Genomic DNA, 6,849 nt, shown 5'->3' on the forward strand with positions numbered 1-6,849 from the left:
CAAGGGGTCTACCAATCAATATGGCACATGCATCTTTTCAACAGAGAGATACCTAAGATACAACTAAGGTGGGGGGAAATGACATTGCAAACTTAAAAAGGTTATAAACTACTGACATAAAAAGAAACACAGTGAAGTCCAACTTAACTTCAGATCAACTTAAAGGGACTTTTTTGTACTTGACAGTTTTCATCTATCTTCCAAATCTACTTTAAAATTGGCCGTGTACAAAGGACAACAATAGTATTTGGCTAATTTGTTTGGCAGATGAGTATCATTTACTCCTTCACCTTGGGAAACCATTTTTATAAAGTGCATTCAAAGGAGTAATTTCCATAGGATAATGGGAATAAAGCAGAATATCCCAAATTTCTTATTAGACATGGTAGAATATTATTTAGAAAGCATTCAAATTTAGCACAAACAATGCAGTTACAGGGAAACTCAGGAGACGTGTCTCTTTGGATCCACGCAGGAAGTGGAAACTTACACTTTCCGAGTTCCTTCTACATGGCAATCCTTCCAGTACACTATTTATCACTCCAATCTTAAGAGCTAGGTATTGTTCTCATTTAAGAAGAAATAAGTAAAGCTCAAGTAAAATGTCTCAGGTGACTCAACTCTTTTTTTTTTTTTTTTAAGATTTTATTTATTTATTTAACAGAGAGATAGCGAGAGCAGGAACACAAGCAGGGGGAGTGGGAGAGGGAGAAGCAGGCCTCCCGTGGAGCAGGGAGCCCGATGCGGGACTCGATCCCAGGACCCTGGGATCATGACCTGAGCCGAAGGCAGATGCTTAACGACTGAGCCACCCAGGAGCCCAGGTGACTCAACTCTTAAGTGATGGAGTGTTACTTACACTTAGGTTTTTCTGATTCGTAGTCTCCTGCTTTTTCACCATACCATAACACCACTACAGCATAATGTGGCCTTTTCACTCTATCGTAACAATCCCTTGGCAAAGCGAGTTGTGTGTACCACAAAGTACAAGCATACACACAGTTATGCTTCACGTTTGGCTCATATTCTTTTGCACTAAGAAAAGTTCAGGGTTTAGAAGAAGATGTGGATTTGCACTCCACCTGCATAATGCATTAGGATTTCAAATGATTTTACACTATTCGAAAAGCTGCCTTCATATATTATAGAATTGAGCATGATTGAGGGAACCCAATAAATGGCACTCCTCTTTTCCTGCCTAAATTCTCAGCCAAGTGAAAGAGGCAGAAAAGTGAGCCTACGTGGGCCGGAATATGTCCTTTATTTCTGACAAAGGCTAGAGGAAAGGACATGGCTTTTGGTCTAACTGCCAAGTGGACTTGCTAATACACTATATACCCCCAGAATTAGGCAGACTTGTCTCCCCACCACCGACCAACTGGACAATGTCAGCCACTGTAGAGTGTACCACAGAGGAGCCGGTCAGTACATGGGCTTCCTTCAGACAGTTTGCTCCTAAGAAAAGGAAGGAAATAAGGGGCTGAGTTATGCATGCCCTATTCCTTTCCCAAAATCTTAAATCAGGTAATTTACTCTACCAATGACTGTGTGAGAAAGGTCTAAGGAAAGAATCTAAGAGGAGCGTGTAGGAAAAAAATCTTATAAAAACTAGGAATAGGGAGGATACATTACCTCCCTAAGCAGTTTCAGCGCCTAAATGCTATTGGCTTATAGGGAGGTTGAGCAGCAGAGATGCTAAGGGGCAAAAGCTGGATGAGTATGTCCCTTACCCAGAACTGTAGTCAAGCACTCAGACGCAGAGACAAGCAGGAGAATGGGATCAGGGGGCCAGAGAAAGGGAGACTGAATGGAACATCAAAACAAGGGATGGCCAGAAGCCAGGATCTGGGGCTAGGGGATGAAAATCAGAGAAATGGGGACAGGAGAAAAGGGTGAAGCAATGAACAGTAAGAAGCAAACTCCTGACACAGGAGCTCTTGTCTACGCCCGTGTCTTACAAGCTCACTGCAGCCTGCTAGACCGGAAAGGTGCCTAAACTCAGAAATCCAAAACTGTGCTGAAACCCACCCTTTCCTCATGGAGTAAAGTCAAGATTTCCTTGGGTGGGCTTACCTAGTCAGAAGCTTTTAAGTATAGAGGGGCATCCCCAAGGTGGGATACAGAGTTCCATGAGTGTCACTCTTAGCCAGGGCCCCAGGTTCTGGCATTCCCCACAATACACTTGGGGTTTCCCATCATAAGGCATCAGAGCTGGGTGTTCAAGCTTCTGAGTGGAGAGGCACACTGAATATGAACGGAGAGCTAGAAGCCACAATTGGACCTGAAAGGCCACGGAATTGGTGATCTCTATTGGCTTGACAGGTGGTGGTCCTTTGGCTTGGGGCACAAATTAATGGTACATGTATGTCTTAGAGATGCTTTAGATTGTCCAGAAGCTTCCCCAGAAATTAGGCAAATGCTGATATAATGTAGATATTATGAGGTTTTAACTGTTTAACTATTAAAGTTAAGAATTATTTTAGTGATTATTAATAGAAAACCAAAAACAATGGGTTAATCAAATTGGAAATTTATTTTTTCCGCTATGTAAGTGAAGTCCTGAGGTAAGCAGACTAAAGCTATGTTGGCAGTTCCAAGAAGCCCAAAGATTTCATGGTAGCACTACTCCAAGGACCCAGTGTCCTTCTGGGTAACATCCTCATATTCTTGCCTTCCACATGGCTAGTGACCCTCCAGCCATCATGTCTACATTTCAGGGAGAAATAAAGGGAAGGGCATGGAACAAAAAGATGTCTGCTCTTTGAAGTAACTTTTCTGTAAGCCTCACCTGACAATTGCTGCTTATATCTCATTGGGTAGAATTAGGTCAAAGGCTACCCCATGATCAAGGAAGGTAGAGATTTGTATGGTTTCAGGTGGGTACACAACTAATATCAATAAAATCAGGTCTGTTGGCAAGGAAGCAGAGAAGAATAGATACTCAAAAGGCAGCCCACTGTCTCTTACACAGAGGCACACAAAGGGATGGAACGGCCGAAACTCATTATTGCTACGTATGTGGATATTCTGGGTCAAGGATTACAGTGACTTACTAATACGACACAAGTTCTATGGGGGTGCCCCAGGGAAGTTCATGTTTCAAGAGTGAGTAGAACTACTTACTTCATAAACTTCTAGGCTTGTCCTTTCTGCAGGTGCAATATCACAGTTGTCTTGCACTAAATCAGCAGTTCTAAACTACATCTTTTGCAAGAGTGCTGGTCTCTCTACAGCAAAATCACCAGAATACTTACTTAAACTACAAACTCCTAGATCCTGCTGCACAGACCCAGTTGGGGCACCATGTTCTATGTGGTGCCATATCAGAAAAGGCTACTAAAAGCCATCCTGCAGTGTGGGGAGGTTTTCCTGAAGGGTCTAAATGACTCCAGCTGAACAGAGCCTCTGGGCAGTCTGGGCCACCTTTGGAGACAGTGGCAGTGTTCTCTCCTGAGAGAGAGGCGTTCTCAAGATGGGCAGCCTCGCTTTCCTCCTAATGACGCAGCCTGAGGGACAGAGGGCTTGGCTGGCTTCATTGCCTTCCCAGCACTCATTCAGCAGAGAAGTCAGACCTCTCAAAGAGCAAAGCCCACATCCCCAGGTATTTTGCTGATCCTCCCCCATCCCCAACCCACGCCTCAACTGCTTCAGGCTGGGAGCACTACAATGCAACACATCAGGCAGAGTCTTCTTGGAACAAGTTTTCCATGCCTTGAAGGCAATCTCCTTCTAGGTAGCTAAATCATTTCTTGCCTCTTAGCCTCCACAGAGCTTAGAATTCATAAACTCTCTACAGATAAATAGTGTTCCAAAATATGCATACATACATACATATATACATACATACATACATGGTTATCTAAAAGTCTTATGTTAAATTATTCATTCCCTTTTTTTAAAAAAAAATCAATCCTTTGCAGAGAAAGGAAAAGGTTTTTAAACAAAAACATTTTAAAGGTATGTGATTGTAGCTGTAAGATGAAACACGAGATGATGGGAAGAGCACAGAGAATGGGGAAGAGATGCAAGATGTGCTTTTGACTCCCATATATAAAATTGATTCCAGCAGAAGCTAATTACAAGATCCAAGCAGGAAATGATCAAGCTCCCAAAACTACACTCCCATCTACGTCTTCTACCATGTTTCCAAACCCTATACTAATGTTCATTCTAGGCCCTTCCTCAAATTTTAATCTTGTATTTTCACTCCATTCAATCGCCATCACATAATAAACACACTGGTATGAAAACTTCTGTTCTTAGTGGTCTGGATATTCCTTAAGTATAATCTCCCATCTTGAGACTTCAATCCCACTGAAGTCCACTGATGTCCCTGCCATGGGCATTCTCAAGTCATCTGCCCTCCTTGTAGCCAATCAGTGCCTTGTGTGCCCTTAACAGAAATTATCAACATCCTTGTGCATTCTGTGGAGGAACAGTTATATTTTAGACACTGTCACAAAGGAGTGGAAACCAAAGGAGCTGCCACTTCATCATCCCCTAGGCTGACCTGCCCATGATCTCAGAGTTCACCTGCAAGTCATATTTCATTTAGTGAAGCACTTCTTCATGGTAGCTGGCTAGTTTTTGTAAAAGTAATTTACATCCATTTCCTCTTATTAGGTCATTTGCCCCTCCCACCACTCCTTTAGGCAGTTATTAATCCATTGTTTTCTCTTGGAACATATCTCCTTCAGCTTTCATACTTTTTGGTATCCTAATATCCTAAAACAGTAAAGCTTCCAAAAGTGACTTAGCCTAAGATGTTACTCATACGTCAAAAAAGTAATTTTCAGAAATATCTTAAACAGCTAGCTCCTTCCTTCAGATGATTTCTAATGCGGAAACTTGATGTGTAAGCTGCTCTATTTTCAAGGTGAGAGAACCCAGAGAGGTGGGCTTGTGTTCATTCTTGACCCCTGAGGCTGCCCAGAAAGACCTTTCTAGAAATCTAGGAATCTGTAGACCACATTTTGAAAACACTTGTGCTAAGGAAATCTGAATCCTTTAAATACCTCATGAATATTGACAACTTCTACTCTGATTTGGAGACCATGTCATGCTTGGATAGATCTAAATATTAAAAAGTATATGAACAAATAAATCAATATAGAATCAATGAAAATATACCGCAACAAAGAAGGGAGCCAACCATAAGGCAGGAAACCTCAGAATAGAAGTACTGTTAAAAATAATAAAATTATTTCTACAAGAACCAGAAAAAAATCTGGCAACTATTTTTCCCAAAGATACAGAAGCTATGATCTTTGTAAAACAGAAATAGCAAGCTTTAATGAAGAATATAGTTGAATGAGGGAAGATACTGAAGAAACTAGAAAAACGTGCAGGAAAGTCCAATATGTCATAATGAAATTAAAAATCCATTGAAGGAGGCCAAGAGGTCAAAAGCAGAAGTGACATTGAGTACCTGGAACAATAATATTGAAGACAAACTTGAGAAGGTATCACTGAACAAAGAGGAAATGAGAACAAAAATTTTAATTGTGACAGGAAAAAATAATAATTTTTAAGAACATGAAATTGGCTAGGGGTGCCTGGATGGCTCAGTCAGTTAAGCATCTGCCTTCAGCTCAGGTCATGATCCCAGGGTCCTGGGATCGAGTCCCGCATCGGGCTCCTTGCTCATTGAGGAGCCTGCTTCTCCCTCTGCCTGTCACTCCCCCTGCTTGTGCTTGCACTCTCTCTCTCTTTCTTTCTCTCTGTCAAATAAATAAATAAAATCTTTTTAAAAAGAACACGTAATTGGCTAGATCATCCTGACAGAAAATTACTGAAGAATCATCAGCCTTAAACAACATATTAGACCATATGAGCTTAACAGACATTTACACAAGAACAGGAAATAAAATCCAACCTAAGATTGATAATGTCTTGAACAAAGAAGTCAGAAATAGTAGGACCCTAAAACAAACAAAAAAAGAAAGAAAAAAAATTTTCTGGATCCTTAAAAAAGGCGGGGGGCCTGAATCTATTAAAAAAAAACTGGGTTCATCATGTTCCAGGAACAGTTGTTGAAATAGAAACTTTTTTAGACACAAAAGGGCAAACTATTTTAATTATGTGGATAAAGAAAAGTACTGTAAGATGTAAGAAGAAGAAAAGCTTACCTAGAAAGGAAAAAATTCAAGTTTGCCTCAGTCTTCATCATATGTTTAAATTCCATAAGAAAATGGAGGTGTGTCTGTAAAATGTTGAGGGAAAAATCCTAGTAAGCCAAAATCCCAAACTTAGTCAACTTCTCCTTCACAAACAAAACCAACAGAAAAAACTTCTCATGCAAGGATTCAGCACAAATACCACAAATGTACCCTTGATAGAAATGTCCTGAAGTACATTCTACAGCTGAAGAAGTTGAAAGAGGCTTTGAGAAGTCAAAAGTCAAAATTTAAAGGCACTGCTGTCAGTACATATAAAAAACAATTTAATGTGGAAAATAACTATAAAACTTATTGCAAATATAATTTTAAAATTTCACTCAAGCTAAAAAAAAAAACCTTGCAAGGAAACTTTCATTGGTTAAAATACACTGCTGTTTAGCTAATCCTCAATGGGGAAAAACTGAAAGCTTTTCCCCTAAGGTCAGGAATACAACAGTGTCCGTTCTCACCACAGGGTTCCACATAGTACTAGAAGTCCTAGCCTCAGTAATCAGACAACAAAAAGAAATAAAAGATATCCAAATTGGCAAGGAAGACGCCAAACTTTCACTCTGCACAGACATGATACTCTATGTAGAAAACCTGAAAGACTCCACCAAAAAATTGCTAGAACACGAATTCAGAATGAATTCAGCAAAGTAAGTCGCAGGATATAAAATCAACATACAGA

Source organism: Leptonychotes weddellii, chromosome 14, assembly GCF_054177405.1.
Source record: "Leptonychotes weddellii isolate Sample4059 chromosome 14, ASM5417740v2, whole genome shotgun sequence".
NCBI lineage: Eukaryota > Metazoa > Chordata > Mammalia > Carnivora > Phocidae > Leptonychotes > Leptonychotes weddellii.